Source organism: Ochlerotatus camptorhynchus, unplaced genomic scaffold (assembly GCF_037179485.1).
Source record: "Ochlerotatus camptorhynchus isolate MF236.1 unplaced genomic scaffold, CSIRO-AGI_Acam_v1.1 ptg000361l, whole genome shotgun sequence".
NCBI classification, from domain to species: Eukaryota; Metazoa; Arthropoda; class Insecta; order Diptera; family Culicidae; genus Ochlerotatus; species Ochlerotatus camptorhynchus.
This window is the reverse complement of record NW_027040849.1, coordinates 5,907,073-5,925,554: the sequence shown is the minus strand read 5'-3', so window position 1 is coordinate 5,925,554 and position 18,482 is coordinate 5,907,073. Positions and strand designations below refer to the sequence as shown.

At 36.5% G+C, this 18,482-nt stretch overlaps 2 protein-coding genes across 2 annotated transcripts in view; one reads left to right on the top strand and one right to left on the bottom strand.

Annotated features, from left to right (window-relative positions):
* MCU (mitochondrial calcium uniporter) overlaps nt 1-18,482 on the top strand; it is a 421,200-nt gene that overhangs the window by 135,406 nt on the left and 267,312 nt on the right. The window lies entirely within an intron of this gene.
* Nucleotides 1-18,482, bottom strand: part of jv (javelin) — a gene marked incomplete at its 5' end in the record, with an annotated part of 161,819 nt that overhangs the window by 6,587 nt on the left and 136,750 nt on the right. The window lies entirely within an intron of this gene.

The following is an 18,482-nucleotide window of genomic DNA, read 5'->3' as shown; positions in this document are numbered from 1 at the left end:
CAGAGCAGTCAAACCACAATAATAGTGCAACACTGTTCTTGAGTGGACCTGGTGGTGGAAAAATATCAATCAACTACTTCGATGACAAAGCGCTTAATTGACAATCGACGAGACAACTCTCCGAGACTCGAGAAATAATGATTGGAAAGCGTTTGCGGCGCCTTCAGCTCACCTTACACAGAAACCGGTATGGGCAGAAGGCAGAAGCCATTAAACGAAATCAAACGCTGTTACACGCTCGTGTACTGCCACAGGTGATTTATGAATGCAACGAGCAACCTAGTGGGGAAGGGGGGGGGGGGGGTAGGGGGTCCTGAACGATGACGAAAAATGTGGGGAAATTGATTGTCAGCTCGGTTGAGTTGTGGGAATTGGTAATTTAGAAACGTGACTTTCGGTCTACAGTTTTGCGGGTGACGAAAGTGGTCAATTTGGGTGAGGCTTCCGGTTAAGGGTCGGTTGTGGGTGAAATTTTCGAATTGTACGTCGGATGAATTGTTGATTATGGTACTGACAAGCATATCATGCTTAATTGTGGATTATGAGTATTCGGCTCACCTGAAATCGTCATCCGATCCCATGCAAAATTCATTTAATCAGAATATCCATCCCGCTTACGTCGGATAAATCAATAAGTGCATCATTGCAGGCTCTGCCTGCATAGTCCGAAATGCGCTCAAAAGTAGTACTCTCTGCAAACCTGACACTGACACCGCTCGATGTCAATCTCCGTGGAGGGGACTCACCATGACAGAGTGATTATCACCTGTATTTTGAGCACACACACACGGTGGTACGTGTTCCTGACACGATAATCCTTCGTGTGTCGGGATTTTGATTAGCTCTGTCAACTTTGTTTATGCAACACAGAGAGAATGATGCATTCGCAGAATAGCGAAATTGCCAACTCGTGATGGTTTGGAAGTGGAAATGACAGCAAATGGGGCATGTCAATAGATAAAGAGTGTCACGAACCGAAAATAGAGCCAGAGACAGAGACTCAACCGCGTGACTGCCATTTTAAATCCTGTAGCCGAGATTTAATGTGCGGATCGATTAGCGACCTGGTGTCAAATGTTGCGGTTAAAAGGGAAGTTATCAGAATGAATCTTTGTAAAGTAGTTGACCGCTTTCAAAACTATTTATATGGAAAATTTCAATCTGACTTGAACGAACAACGGGCTGAAAATAGGTTACCTTAACTCGACGATATCATCCTATTGTAAACCCTAATAAACAAATACCATAAACGAACTGTATCCCGGATGGGTAAACTATCCCACAAATGGTTTGAATGATACCCCAAACACGCCGTTAACCTCTTTTATGGTTATTTTTATTAGGGAAGACAAACATAGAATAACGAGTGTCAACAGGGGTCGTTTTCTCGCATTGCAGTGGTTGTTTACAAGATTTCAAAGATAAGGAGCAATGTTGCTGTGAAAAGAAGAAGCGTATCGGTGAACAGCAATTCAGATAAGCAGATGCCTGTTGATAGGTTGAGTGAGAAATAGCGTTTTATAGAACTTCTATAGCGTTTTATAGAAGATTTATAAATTAGACAATCTGACACTCCATCGTACTCGTGTTTGAAAATGAGCAAGAATTGATCTTCTATTCGTGAGTAGAAGTAGTCTCCAGAACTGAATTTCTGGAGATCCAGGTACTGGCCACATCTCTGATACTCCATCCCAGCGTTGCCAGATATACCGATTTATCGGTATTTATAACGATTTTTGAACTTGATACCGATGTACAGATAAGGTTTCTCCGAATCAGTGCTGGGATTTGTCATTGTCACTGAAAGACTTCACGCGATATTGACAATTTTATTTTGGCATCGTCACTGGAAGAATTGTTTCTCAATAAAATCTTTGTCAAAATCTCATTCATTTTATCGTCAATTACAAAAACGTCCTGGTAACAAAAAGTGTAATTTTGATCATTCTTTGTCATATTTTGGGAACTTCACACAAAGTCAAAGAACTTCAGAGAAATGTAATGGTTTTCAGGACAGTTCCATTCGTTTCAGGAGAAATTAGATAAATTTGGGGAAGCTCTGAGAATATCAGGACAGATCAATTAATTTCAAGAAAGTGGCTGAAACCTTAAAGTAGTTACGATAAACGCAAGGAATTTCCGAATACTTCAGAAATGTTCCGAGAGGTTCATGCAAATTCTTATGGTAAGTTACATAAACATAAGAAAATTGTGAGAATATTTGAATGAAGATTTGATCACAGAACTTCAATGCTGATGTTCCATTAATTTAAAGAAAATTGTAAGAGCACCTAAGAAGTTCCGAAATCTTCAAGACAGTCCAGATACCGTCAAAGCTGGTTAGGGATTTTCCGGCAGCCTCATTATATTCAGGGAAGCTCCGAGTACTTCAAGGATGATTAGAGGATTTCAAAACAGATCCTCTAACTTCAGGAAAATTGTAAGAACTTTAATTAACTTCCGAGGAATTATGGGATATTCCAAAAAGCATTTCAGGAATGTTTCGAAAGCTTAGGAGACATTGCGAGGTCTTCAGGGATATTTCAAGAATATCAGTAAAATTGTCTGAATCATTAAAACATGTAAGGAACTTCAGGGATTTTTGTGCTAATATCCCCCTGAAATCTCTTTCTTCCGGAATGTATTCCAAACATCTCCTTGCAGTTTCTTTCTTATCGCATATTAGCTTATTGCGTGCTCGCAACATAGTGTTCTAGATGTACTTCCACAGTTATTAATTGAGACTTTTGATTTTGCATTATTATAATTGTGTGGCAAGTAACTGCAACGTGGCTGACGTGGTTGATCAGAATCAGATACATTTTCGAGTTATGATTTGTTTTGCGAGATTGAAAATGGCCGAATTTTAGTTCAAATATGAAGGATTAACCATAACTAACAATTATGCAAAGATTCATGCAAATCGGAGAAGGCTGAGTCTGAAATTCATTTCGGGCCCACGTTTTTTTGATCAGTAAGCAAAACCGTTTGGCAGTAGGCCACCGAGCCCCTTATATCACAACAAAAGACGTTGAACCATTGCCAATGAAACTATTCAAATAGATTGATGTCCCCGGCTGGGCTCAACTATGTTTTCGAACCCGTTTAAAGCATACGTTATATTTTACCAACATCACAGTTTTGATCGAGTTCTATCAGTAGCGATTTTCAACAATCTACGACTCTACAAAAATATTTAAAGTAAAAATAAATCTTGGATTTAATCCACGATCTTCTGCTCAGTAAACAAACACGGTTTCTTTGCTACAAGACTATCGAACTGTGAGAAGCAACAACAACAACAACAACAACCCATTATGAACGGCGATCCAATGAAAAAGATTTGTTAAATCATTTGATCCTATGGCGAAACAGAAGAGTATCTCTTTGATGTGAAGGATCCTGGGTTTAAACCCTTGCACTTCTGCTCAGTAAGCAAAACGGTCGCCACTAGACCACCGAGCCCATCATATCACTACTTACAAACCATTACGACAGATACGAACACCTGATCACGACGACCGTACGCAAACTAAAAAAAATCTTTGACAAAATGGCAGGACGGCAGAAGGACTTAACATATTTTGATCTCCTCGCAATGCTTAACTCTTTATTGCACAGAGAGAAACAGTGGTTTCTGGAATGAACTTCAAGTGATCCGTATGGGGGTCACCGAGGCATCATCAATCTCTGAATCTCGTTGAAAGCAGACCTGAATTGATGTCTCGAATGCAGAAGTTCTGTCAGAAGATATCATCCGGTATGTTCTCTGAGTGTTGATTGGACATCCTCATGCTCTCGGGATTGGTTCTCTTGTCGTTTTGTTCAAAAATCATATGGATTTTTTATTTTATTTTGCTTTTTTGCAAATAATTTGCCAAACCCCAGCGCCGGAAAAAAATATCTTCACGATCAGATGATTCTTTTGAAACTTGTGAAAATTTGAAGAGTTTCCGGTTCTATCGGGATATCAAGTAATCGAATGAAAAAATCTTTAACAAAACGGCAGGACGGCAGAAGGACTTAACATATTTCGACCTCCTCGCAATGCTTAGCTCTTGATTGGACAAGAACGAATTGTAAGGGCGTAGCTGGGCTCCAAACTAGAGGGAATCATTTTTTTTAAAGCCTCAGAATCTTGAAAACGTTTCCAAATTCTGGAAATTGAATTTGGTTTATGTACAACATTTGTCTACATCTAAATAATCTTTTGCTTGAACTTCTTCGAAAGATTTGTTTGAAATTTTCTAAATAATATACTTAGAATCATCTTAAAATTCCAACAAACTTCTTTCCAAGCTTCCGTTAGAATAATATTGGGAGTCCCTATGATAACCCCATGTTACATTCTTCATAACACTCTAATAATTATCTGTAGAACAATCTTAGAACTCGTTATACAATTCTCTTACTTCTTCTTAGAGATGAACTAGCCTAAGGCTAAAAATCTCTTAAATAAAGAAAAAAAAAAATCTTACTTCTTCTTCTTCTTCTTCATCGCATTTCAAGCTTATTGAGTATGGCATATTAGCTTTTTGCGTGCTCTCAACATAGTGTTCTAGATGCACTTCCACAGTTCTTTATTGAGAGCTTTCGATGCCTGTATCATTTTTGCATTAGTATAATTGTGTGGCAAGTAAAATCATACTTCTATGCCCAGGGAAGTCGAGAAATTTTCCAATCCGAAAAATTCCTAGACCGGACCGGGAATCGAACCCAGTCACCTCCAGCATGGTCTTGCTTTGTAGCTGTGCCTTTACCGACTGAGCTAAGGGAGGTTCCCTAATTCTCTTGCAAGCTCTAGTAATTCTCATAATTACTTTTCATAATTTCAATTTAAATTCTCTAGGAAAAAAACATCCTACATAAATTGGCATACCTCTCAGAATAAATACCTTTTGCAATCTTTACAGACTTCCACAGGAAATCACTTAATAATTTTCTTGGAATTTTGGACCGATTTTTTTAAAAATACTCCTCAAAATTCTTCATGGAAATTACTTAAGCAAACTAAAAAAATCTTTGACAAAACGGCAGAAGGACTTAACATATTTTGACCTTCTCACAATGCTTAACTCTTGATTGGACAGAGAGAAACAGTAGTTTCGGAATGAATTTCAGGAGATCCATATGGTGGCCACCAAGGCCGGCACAAGACTTGAATCAATATCTAAATCTCGTTGAAAACAGCATAGTAATTGTTCAAGAAATTTCTTACAAATTGTCTCTGCATTTTCTTGGACTTCTCGTCATAATTCCTTGGAATTTCTTTCGAATTCTCCTGACAATTCCTTTGGAATACTCCTCATAAGTTTCTTTGAATTCGTCCATAGAATTCCTTTTGAACTATCCTCAGAATTAGATTCCTTGAAACTCTTGGAATTCTTCTCAAAATTCCCTTCCAACTCTTCTGTGAACTTCCACGGACTCCTCTTTAAAATTCTCTTGGAATTCGCATTTGAATTTCCTTAAATATCTCCTTAGAATTCCAGAGCTACCCACATTATTCGATACACTTGGGATTCTTCTCAATATTGCTTTTAAAATTACACTTAGAATTCCCTTTAAATGGTCTTCAAAATTCTCTTGGATTTCCCCTTAAAATTTACATAATAATCAATAACTTAAGCAAGAATTTGCTTAACTTTCTCTCCATAATTCCCATTCACAATCTCTAGGGAAAAAACTTTCAGATCTCAATTGGTATATCTTTCAGACTTCTGCTTTTCTTTACAGACTTTCAAAGGAAATGACTTCATAATTTCCTTATAATTTTGGGCAGATTTTCAAAATTCTTCTTGAAAATAACTGAAGCATTCCATAGTTATTATTCCAGAAGTTCCTTTAAAAAATTTCTTGGATTCATCCTCCTAATTCCTCGAAATGTCCTTGTAATTCTTCTCGGCATCCCTTGAAACTCTCCTGATAATTCCCTTGGAATACTCCTGATACGTTTCGTTACGTTCTCCTCAAAATTCTCTTGGAACTCTTGTGTGAACTTCCTCGGAGTCGCTCCTGATTTCAATTTATTTAAATCTCTCCTCAGAATTCTTTTGGAACTACCACATAATTCGATACACTTGGGATTCTCCTCAGAAATGCTTTAAATTATCCTTAGAATTCCATTTAAATTGTCATCAGAATTCTCTCGGATTTCTCGTTATAATTCACTTAAAAATAAATAATTCAAGCATGCCGTAGTTATTATTCCAGAAAGTCATAAAAAGTTTTCTCATAATTCTCTTGGATTTCTATTCCCAATTTCTCGGAATTTCCTTGGAATTCTTCGCGGAATCCCTTGAAACTACCATGTAATACTCTTCATACGTTTCTTTGGAATATTCCATAGAATTCCTTTGGATCTACCCTCATAATTATATTCCTTCGAAGTCTTGGAACACTTTTCAGAACTTCCTACGACTCTCTCCTCCTTGGAATTATCTTCAGAATTCCTTTGGAACTACCCTCATGATTCGATACATTTGCGATTCTCCTCAGTCAGTATTGCCAAAAGTGGTATTGGTTTGCGTGGGCGTTCACGTGCAAAGAACCTTAAAAAGTTTGTTTACAAAAGCTTTTGTGCCGTTATCAAATGTTACGCCTGATATATAGATTCTGAGATTTAATATAAATTATTGTGAGGGCCACCCTAATGTTTCAAACCATTAGAATAAGGGACTTTTCAATCACAAAAGCTTCACTATAGACACTAAACGTCTAAATATTACAGCAAAAGCTTTCAGACTAGTATCCCGGAAATTTGCGTCTTCGACAATGGACGGTTCACGTCTTCGGCAAAGTTGATCAGTTTAGTGAGACTCCTCTGTTGGAGGATAGTTCAATTGAGTAGCGTGGTGGCGCTAGTGAGCAAACATATTATTTCATATGATCTATCCATCATTTTGAATCATGATAGTATGAAAAGTTCATGTCTTCGGCATAGCTGTTCAGTTGAGTTAAGCGAGCGCGGCAAGAATAATTAAAAGTAATCTCAGCAAACATGTAGAACTATCCCGTCTTCGGCAAAAATGGTCAGTTGAGTGAAACCATTCAGATAACAGATAGTTTCATTAAAAAATAGTTAACTAGGAGAAGCTAGTAAGTATAAGAATTTTTCTGTCTCATATGGCATGATCCAAACCAAATCCATGTGTAGGGAAAAGTAACCTTGTAGCAATTAAACTCCACAATCAGGAAATCAGACACATGATATTCATATGATTAACCTGATGACCCTTGAAGCTGACGGATGTATTCCAGAAGAAATCGTTTGAAATCGTTAGATTCGCGCTCATCAATTATGAGGTCCTTGCTTCGAATTTAGCTTCGTTTTTTTTAATGAGGAAATTTTTCATCAATGACGACTTTCGTTCATATTAATTTCTGTAGATTTTTTCTCAGTGTAGAAATAAGTAAAATATGCCAATTTCAGCAATTTATTACATTGTGAGAAGTTTATAATAAGCAATATTTTCCGATTCTGGAATTACAAGAACAGTCATCAACTTCAACTCTCACTCTGACATTCGTATAGCTCAAAGTAGCCTGGATCCTATATACAGGGCTGGTAGCGAGTAACTTTTTAGTTACTTGGTCACTTTTTTTCAAGCCAGTCACTAAAAAGTTTCCTTTTTAAGGCCAAGTCACTAAAGTCACTTTTTCTTGTAATCAGTCACTATTTTCAACTTTTTTAGCGTGAATTTATTTCAAGATTGATCATTCTTTGTGGCGTTTAATCGTCTTTCTCTATATATACCCTGTATATAGATAGAGAAAGACGATTTTTTTTTTAAATAATTTCCTGAGTTTTTCCAGAACTTTAATGGACAAATTCCAGGCTTATAATAAGAAAGCTATTTTTAAAATGCTTTTTGGGAAGATCAAAAAGAACAGTAATCAACTCAAACGTTTTTAAGAAACGGCAATCAGTTTTAAAGAAACTGCTTTACAATCAAATCCATTGAATGTTGAAGTTTAGCACTTACTTAATTTCTCTCTTTAAAAAAGTTAAAAAAAAAAACGTACTTAATTTGAGTAAGTCCAAGATCTAAAAATATGCAATGTCTTGAAGTTTCGTATTCCTTTAGTTTAAGATATGTAAAATTTTCAAAGTGCCTGAATTAAGGAAAACAAATATGAAATGATTTATTTCAAGTTCGTAATGAACTTTATGAAAGATTTGAGATCTTCATTGCAGTCCCATTAACTTCACAACAATTGTAAGAACTTTGGAGAAGTTCTGATGAATGAAAGGAAGTGCTGCGGAAACATAAGGGAAGTTAACACGCTGAAAATATGGGGAACTTACTGGAAGCTTTAAGAACCTCATAGCGGTTCTATTAGCATCCGAAAATTTTCAGGAACTTTTATGAAGTTCCTAAAAATTCAGAGAACTTCACACGTGTGAAGCGAACTTGAAAAATATAGAAAACTTGATGGGTATTGTGCAAATTTGTAAGAAGTTCTAAGCATCTCAGAAAAGCTAGATCTAAAGATCTTTGGGGAATTTCAGATCTTAAGAGCAGTTCCCGTAACTTAAGTCAAGACTTTTGGGGCCGTTTAAAGATCTATAATAACAAATTTAGAAATATTCAGGATAGTTCCATGATGTACTGAAAAAAAAATCGAGAACCCTTAAGATGCTCCGAGAATTTAAGGAAGTGCAGAGACTTTCAGAGAATTTATGAAATATTTCAGGAACCTCACAGAAGTCCAGAGAATTTCTGGGAAATTTAAATGTGCTTACGGGAATTCCATTTATTTTCGAGCAGAAGCGAGATCTTCAATAGAATTGAGAGCTTTATGAAATCATCAATAACATCAAGACAGATCAGAGTATCAAAGGAAATTTCCGGAAACTTCTGCACAGCTCCGAGTGAATTTCTGGTTGACTAAGTTGATTAGAGAACATCAACGAAGCTCCATTAATTAAAAAAAAAATGCGAGAACTTTAAGCAAGCAGCGATATCCTCAAGAAGTTCCGAGTACTTCGAGGACGATCAGATAGCTTCAGAATAATCCCATTCACATAAGCAAATTTGCAGCGACTTACAAGGAGTTCCGTGGAACTGGAGTTATTTCAAGAATTCTATGATTGATCCAAAAACGTCAGAAGCGCCAAGGAATTAGGAATTATCAGAAAATTTTCCGGATTATTAAACAAATTTAGAGACCTTCAGGTAAGCGGGTTCTTAAAACATACTGATAAATTCAGGGCAGTCTAGAGAACTTTAAGAAATTCAGTAATCGTTTAGACAGTTTTAATAACACCAGGAAAGTCTAGACTATTGAAGAAGTTTTAATTTAGTGTCGATAATTTAATGGAAGTTTCATGAACTCCAAAAAAATCTGGAGAACTTCAGTGAAAATCATATAACTATATTAATTATTTCGTTCGGAGCACAAAAGTTCGAGAAATTTAGAAAAAACTTCGAAAACTTCACAGAATTTCATAGACGTCTACGATGCTTAACGGGAGATCCGCGAACTTCAGGATTTTTTGTGAACATAAGCAAAATGCGGGAGCATTTGAAATAAGTTGGTTAAGCAGAAACCTTATTATTTTTACATGTGAAATTGCGAAGTGTAACACGAACAAGGACGCTACAGGGAATCACCTTAAGAATTTGATGAGAAGTATTGTGAGGCTCAGTCTAGTTTCTCAAACTACAAAAGAACTTCAAGGCAGTTTAATTAACTACAGTAAAAATTTGGGAACTATCAAGAAGTTCTGAACACATCAGAATAGTTTATTCCATATTCAACGGAGATTTCTATTGAAATATTCCTCAAAGTTTTGGTGAAGCTATCCTCCAAATTCAATTTTCTTTTAGTTTTCCTTGGAATTACCTTGAAATTCTCCAAAATAAGAAACCCTTTGGAAAGATTCTCCGAATATTCATTGCATTCAGTTCAGATTTCCTTTCCAACTCACTCCTTCCCTTGGAATTCTACTCACATTGAAAGTCTCCTAAGAATCCATTGGCATTTATCCTCACAAATCCTTAGATTTCTTCTCATAATTTATTTGGCAAACTCTTCTGAATTCATTTTCCGAATTCCTTTGAAGATGTCCTGGAGTTATTCTCAGGTTTAATTGTAATCCTCCTTTTAGTATTTTCAAAAAATTTCCAAGGGCTTATGCTCCTGATTCTTTTTCTCCCATAAACTTTTTGAAATTATGCTCAGAATGCCCGTGGAATTTTCCTCTGAAGCTCGCAGGAGTTGTGCTCCTCAAAAAATCCTAAGAGTTTTCATTAAAATTTACTTTTAGGTCACTTTTTAGTCACTATTTTTACAACTATAAGTCACTATTTGGTCACTTATTTCATCAACATGGTCACTAAAATCACTATTTTAACAGCAGATATTGCTACCAGCCTTGTATATATCGAACCCATAAACACATGGGCCGGTACCAATTGGCTTTACTTCTCTAAGACGTCGACTGGGATTGAACCCAGACTGGGGTGAGAAAGCATCCACGCTTACCACCCATCGGTGACCTTGAAAATATTCGAGTTATTGCTACATTTTCGGTGTATTGAGCTGACGTCCCCGGAATAGTTTTGATTAGGATTTTGATCAAAAGTTTCATTAAATGGCTTCAAATGATTTATCCATGCGATTAATTCGTTCCAAACAGTGCATAAACCCATCAAAACAGAAATCCACACCGCATTGCAAATAGACCATTATTTATCAATCCAATACGTGATTGAAGCGGAACTGGGGACCACCGGCTCTGATCAATAAAATCTGATATCGATAGGTATTTTTTTTCCCATTCACATAACCAAGTGCCACCGGTAGAAGCATGGTGCAACGAAAACAGGATGAGAAAGGATGCAGCCGACACCATCCGGTAGCAGATTGGATTTATACACCTTCTGTGTGAGTTATGCAGCGTGGTTATTTCCACTCCATTTCCATTCGAACCGATTAGAAATACGGAAGGTGTCCTGGTTTGCCTCGTTCCCGAAGGGGTTTCTGCCGTCGCCTAGAGCAAGTTTCAACCTACCAACCAATTTGATCCTGATCAAATATATACACAGTTCTACCTCTGCCAGCAGGGTCAATAATCAATCGAGAAACATATGCGCTAAAAATGATTATTGAAACTAAGGCACTACTAGAGAACGGCAGGTTGCCTGTCGACCAGCCCCTTCCCCACCCCTCGCTCGGGATCGGGTCATTAAAGTTTTACACAACGGAAAAGCGTGCTTTATTGGACGGCAGCACGAATGATTGTGAAAGGAACGTCCATTCGGAAATCCATTGAACTTATTGCGTGCCGGCCGTCGTGGTCGCAGTTGTAGTTGCACTCTGAGTGATGGTTCCCTTTCCACCGTATCCATACCTATACTCGGGAAGTCGATGTTCGCCCGTTCCTCATTCACGGTTGGCTGACCTGCAGATTGTAGCAGAGGTGGGTGGGCGTTTGCGTGACCATGCACTTGGGTTGCCGTGCGTTCGAAGTTGGACTGGTTCAGTTGTTCGAATTGTTTTAAGTGAGGACAATTTCCTGAAAATCCTCGTGAACCAGTCTAATGAGAACTATCGTGATTTGCTTTGGCCGCCAGTCCGGCAGCGGCAGGTGAGTCGATTGTGATTTCGTCCCAACATGATTCAGAACCGTGCATCGTGAGTGAAAGCGAGCTCTGACGCAGTAGCTATGGCAGCATCCCAGCAACTGAAGTACATACCTGGTGGCTGAGCAGACAATTATCTGTCTCCCACTTCGATTCTCATGCAGAAGGGGACGACGACTGTCCAGCAACGCAGACCATGAACACCGAACAGAAAAGGATCCACGACAAAAATGGAACTCTATATAATCTGTTCGGTAAACACACTAATAACTAGTGAGCACGGTTGCTGGGCCACACGGGAATTGAAAGAGAAAAAAAAACGAGTTGAATATTGTGCAAACAGTTGATATTGCACTCCTCTGCGATGGCGCGGCGCGGGTGGAAATTGTAACAGTTTACCAACGATGGCAGAGACAAGTGCTCTGCAAACAAACGCGCCGGGTCATCACGCGGCATGAAATTGAAATTCTGTGCAGTTGAAAATCGGACTAGGTTTATTTAGATTTCCTAGATGGCGAATTTAAGGATAAGTCATTTAGCATTCTTCTTCTTGTTTGGCTTTCACGTGCCAACTTGAACTTTACGGCTGCCCTTAGCTTAGTATTAGAACTACCAAAGTTGTTGATTGAGAGCTCTCTAAGACAGCACCAGTTTCGATGTTCAGAGACGATATTGAAGTGTAAAGATCATAGTGACATTTTGAGCTAGTTTTGGCTCGTTACTGTGATTTTGACGTTTTTAAGGCATTTGTGGTAGTTTGGTTTTTTTGCATTTCTCGTGCACTTATTGTGTGCCCTCAGTACGTTTTGTGTTTTTTACAGGGCGGCCAGCTTACCGGGAAATCCGGGAAGTAACAAGGAATTTGTAAATCAATCGGGAATTCCATTGGAGAACCGGGAAATTTCAATTGACATCAGCTCAGAATTTTATTTTTAGAATTTAACTTAAGAATTTATCAAATGTGTTACTTTTTCAATTAGCAGGGTGGCCAGCAAACCGGGAAACCCGGGAATACCGGGAAATATCCGGGAATTTGAAAAGTAGCCGGGAAAACCGGGAAAAACTCGGGAATTCGGTGAGAGAACCGGGAAACCATAGGAACAAATTTTTACACCAGAATTTCAGAATAAATCATTAAAACAGAGTCTTCCTTTACCAAATGAATGTCTTGCTCTATTTGCTGCATAGTTTTCCTCAGTTTCCCGTGTTATTGTTTTTAGAATTTAATCACTCAGCAATATTGAAAATTGATTTTTGTCGTCTCAATTTCAGATGTAAAGTGCATGGTCCTTAAAAGAAAATATTGAAGATGATGGACTTTCGAGACAAATATTTGTAAAAACCGAAACTGAATTATTCTTTTCCGGGAGTTTAATTTTTCGTTGTTCAAAATTCTCATGACATGAATTCCAGAATTAACTTGGAATTCTGCTCTGAATTATCTTGAAATTGTTTTGAAATAAACCAGAAGACACTCAGCGTAATAATAGCCGTTGAATTCTTTTTGGAATTTCCTTGCAACCCCTTCTAAAAATTTAATTGGAATGCTTCTTAGAATTCCCTTAAGCCTATCCGGAAACTTTGATTCCTTTGAAAATATTTGCAAAAATTTCTTTCAACTCTATTCAAAACAGCAGAAATCTTTTGAAATTTGATTTAGGAACTCCTGGAGTATTTTAAAGAATTTCTTTCTAATTCTCAGAATTTTTTGCAATAAATTTTGTTGGAGTTCTGTGATGAATCTTTCGCACTAGGGTTGACATTATTGCCAGCACAATCTAAGAACTCTGTTTCTTGTTGAATTCAGATCATAATTCTCTTGGAATTCTTCTTAAAATTTATCTCTAATTTTCTTCACGATACCCATACAAATCTCATCAGAATCACGTAGGAATTTCCGCAATGTTTTGTTTTTGACAACTCCTTTTTAAATCTTCTAAAATTATCTAACAGTTTATTTTAGAATTTGCATTCTTCTCCACAGAAATCCTTCCAAATTCATCTAACAATAACTAAGGTTTTCATGTCAGAATAATTCTGGAAATCTGCTCAAAACTTTTCCTTCGAAAACTGTGTGGGAATTTTTCTCAATATTTGTTTGAAATCAACACTTTGAATTCTTTTAAAATTTACTAAAAATTTCAGGGTTTGTCCGCTAGATTCTATAGATTGTTATGTAATTTGTTAAAACCCTTAAAATGCTTCCAAGTCTCAGAGCGTGACAATTAGGACTTTACGACTCATAAGTATGATATTTATTTAATTTTTCATATCTGTGATCTTGAAAATATTTCAAAATTTCACATTTTAATTATTTTTACTCCAAATCTTGCATCACGTTGCATTGTTATTAATCACAAATTTTGAAAAAAAAAAATTCTAGTTTCAGACACTACTCAAATTTTAAAGCCCCAGAATCTTGGGAATCTTCTTTAATCACTTTTTTGCCCTTTCAGTAAATTCCTTTCAGAGCGTTCTTAAAAATGCGTTCAATTTGGTTTTTTTAATTTAATATTAACAACCGGGATTTTTTAAGATTTAAACCGGGAAAACCGGGAAAAAATTCACTGGCTACCCTGAATTAGTTTATTATTAAATTAACCAATTTCAAATTCAAAATTGAAAATTATTTCCGATTGATTAGATTAATTTTCGGTGACTCTAATGCCATTTTCAATCTAGGAATTGTATCGTGTTTTGTCATAAGTTGTTAATAAAATACCAGAAGAATTGTGATATATTATTCTTGTGTTTCGTAAACCAATCTTATAACACTTTATAGCTCTCTAGTCAAAACATGCCTAAATGTAATCCAATTTTAATCATAAAGTTGAAGGTTTATGTTTAGGATAGGTCGGGCAAGATCGGTCTTTATTTTAATGCATCAAAAAGTCACTTAAGTCACTATTTTTTTTTTAAATTAGTTACTAATATCACTTTTTATGATCAATGTTGAGATTAAAGTAAAATAGTTAAAATGACATTAAATTTCAGCTTGATTTGGTAACAAATGGGTGGGTGTAAACCCGAGCAAAGCTGAAGATCAAATTGAAATTAAAATTTGCTGTTATGATGTAACTTATTTTGAATACTCCAGTTGATCTCATTTTGGTTGACACGGTTAACACAGCAAAAATGAGAGCAAAATTTTACACTGTTGAAGCAAACGGAAAACTAATCCTGCTTTCAATTAAATCAATTTGATTACTGATTTTGCATTCATAATGTTTAACTGAATCCGGGCTTGGAGTAAATGGTTACCATTCATGTTTCTCAAGCTGAAAGTCTTGGGCTCCAATCTCACCCCGGGCAAGTCACGAATGACCTAAAATGTGTTAAACAAATCAAATAAACAATAATCATTAGTTCAACGACAGATGAATTTCAATTAAATTTTAAACAAGACGTAAACAGCAGAACTTCAAGTTAAGTTGCTTTCATTTAAAAAGTCTTGACTGCATAATGAAAGCACAATTTGATATCAGACTTATGTCGCAACATTTGAAATCAAAATGAGTTTTCATTATGATAGGAACTGCACACTTTAATATCGATTTGCTTTCATTTTGTTTGCTCGGGAAGTCTTACAAGAAGAGTTGCAAATAGACGGGAACGTTAACTGTCCATTGGACCATTTTGTCCAGCAGTTTTGGGCGTGACTTTCTACCACTGATTTTACAAAACTGTACCAACAAATTACTATTTTCTATGCTACGCACAAATTTAGGCTAGTTTTCTCGTGGTTCTTGAGGATAAAATCTAAAAATATTGATTTATTTTGAAGTTCGAGTGGTAGTAAACGTAATTTTCACTGCTCGAATGAAATGGTTGCTTGATGTTGACGGAATCACTAATATTTTAACTTTTTTCAATTCAATGATCTAGATATTCAAGTCCGTTTTCCCTTGCCTGTGATCTCGAAGTTTTCAGAATTATCACAAATTAACTGAGGATTGGAAATATCTCTGGTCCCAATATCCTGCTTTTTTTATTTCATGATCATCAAATTTTCCAAAACCTAAAATATCGAATAGCTCTAGACATTTTTCAAAGATAATAAATTTTAAAAATCTTTGAAGTCCAGTAGCTTTAGTATTTGACAAAACGAGAGAAAATTAATGTCACATAATCTTAAGTTCTCGGTGCGATGCAGAGAGCTAATAAAATACAAAAGGCAACTAATGTCTTCTTTGTCGTATTTGATTACGTAAGAGAAGCTGAAGAAGCAGAAGACCATGAAGAACTTTGACTTTCTGTAGGGTTTCTCAATTGCAATCCTACACTTAGTGCGTGCTTTGTGCCGGTGAGATGGCTACACTTTGAGCGTTTTCATTATTTCTCTGTGTGTATGTCTTTCTTCTCTTCTCCACTGCTACGCACTTACATATTGAGAAAGGCTAACAAACTTCGTGTTTGACTGTTCCAGAAAATCAGCACACTGCATGCATTGAGTAATGATATGACAGCCCTGCTGTGAGTTTATAAACTTTCTTGAAGTGGATCGCACTCAACGAAAGATAAATAAATGTCACTATTGGTCACTTTTCAATTATTTTAAAGTCACTATTTTTGTTATTTTATCCTCTAAAATCACTACTATTATACTACATACCCACTGCCAGCCATGGTATGTTAATTTTCTATAAAATTACGATTTTTGAAATAACCACAAATATGGTGCTCATCTTGCCCCGTCCTACCCTATTTGTGACATTCCTAAGAGACACTGCTCTTTTGGCATGGCATGTCAAAAAATATTCATATAAGCAAAGCTCATTGCGAAAATCCTTCACAACGGGTATTAAATAAAATTCGAAATACGTCTCAACTTAAGAGGCAGGTATATCAAGAAGACCTTAGCATGCAAAATGTCAGAGAAAAAAAAATCGTTTTGATAAATAATCAAGATTGCAAGAATTACCTGGGGTCATATTGACCCCAAGATAGACAAAGGGGTTAACTTACCAATAAATTCCCTAGTTACTCTCTTCGTAATTACCTTGGGATTTTCATTGGAATTCCGTAGAAATTCTTCTAAGAATTGCCTTGGAATTCTTCTTAAAATTCTCCTTTGCGGCTACATATCTCAATAATTAAATTCCTCTTAATTTATTCTCAAGTTTTCTAACTCTTAAACGCTCCAGAACAATTTCTTAGAATTTTATTTAAATACACTGAAAACAAATAAAACTTATCTGTCATGAATACCAAAATTAATTAAGTGATATTAAATGGAAGGTAACCTTTTGTTGTTTGTTTATTTAAGCATTCCGCTAATAGGGGCCTCCCTTAGCTCAGTCTGTATAGGCGCAGCTACAAAGCAAGACCATGCTGGAGGTGGCTGGGTTCAATTCCCGGTCCGGTCTAGGAATTTTCCGGGTTGGAAAATTCCTCGACTTCCCTGGGCATAGAAATATGATTGGACTTGCCACACAATTATACCAATGCAAAAATGGTACAGACATCGAAAGCTCTCAATTAATAAATGTGGAAGTGCATCTAGAACACTAAGTTGAGAGCACGCAATAAGCTAAATATGCGATATGCAATAAGCTTGAAATGCGAAAAAGAAGAAGAAGAAAGAAGAAGCTAACAACCCAATTTCATTACTTCACACTGAAAACGAAACTAACTCAATGAGTGAGGCACTTTTACTCGGTTCTTAGTTACATTTACTCATTCATATGGAGAAATATTTAAAAGCGTAGGTCACTCAGTGCATGAGTATCCAACGTTTTTTTTAATTTCTGCATACGAATGAGTAAAAGCGACTCACTTTTTGTGTAAGAGTAGTTTTCAGTATGGTGCTCCATTTCTTAAATTATCCTCAGAATATGATCCTTCTGATTTTTTTTTTCTGGATTCCCTTGAAGTTCTTTTCCATACCTGGAACCTACCTATCGAACCATCAATCAACTCATGAACTGGGGACCAACGGTTTTACTTTCCTTCCGAAGGAAGGCGTGATCAAAGATGTTATGCCTCAGAACATTCCGGCGGCGCCGACTGGGATTGAACACAGGCCTGCTGGGGTGAGAGGCAATCACGCTTACCACTACACTACCGGCACCGCTTAGTCTTCTAGCTTATTTTGATAATTGTTTACGTTTTGAGAGCTGGTATACAGGTAGATTGAAGTTAAGGAAAGTATATCGTATTGAGGAGAAACGATCGTACGAAATCGGTTTTGACGTATATATGTAAATCTGAATTTTATGAAAGTGTAGATTTTTCCCTGTTAAAGAGTTGTTTGAATTTTGGCTTCGTTTAATCTGTGTACCTGATCATGACATGTTTACCTAGGGGATGGGCACTTAAGAGGGTTAGATTCCAATAGGTCTTCAGTCGGAATGGCATTGATGATGACTACACCTTGTAGTCGAACTACGTTTCGGTCATGGATACAAAATACTAAGTGGAATTAAATGGAAAATCATCATTTTCATCCGACTTCTCCAAACTTTTTTTCGTCAAAATTCCCCGATTTCTTTTGACTTTCTTCAGGAGTTTCTTCTACGCACCTCCGGAAATTTCTTCTGATATCCGTTGAAAGATTCTTCAGTCAGCCTTCGGATTTTTTTTTTAGCTTTCACCGAAAGATTCTTCCTACTTATTCGGATAGTTTATTTTCTATATTCCCCTAAAGGAATCTTAAGGCCACTTCTAGAAAGTTCTTTTAGTTTTCCGTGTTTCCTCTCTAAACTGAAATAGCTTCCATAGAATTTGGTGAAATTTAAATGTCACTGGTACTTTAATAACATTTTTTTAATTACGTCAGTTTTACAAACTTTTCTCAGACCGCTGTAAAGAGCTCTAAAGAAGTTCCGAAAACTTCAGGAAACATCAAAGGCCCCTAGGGCAGTTCTATTAACTGTCGTGAAATTACAGAAA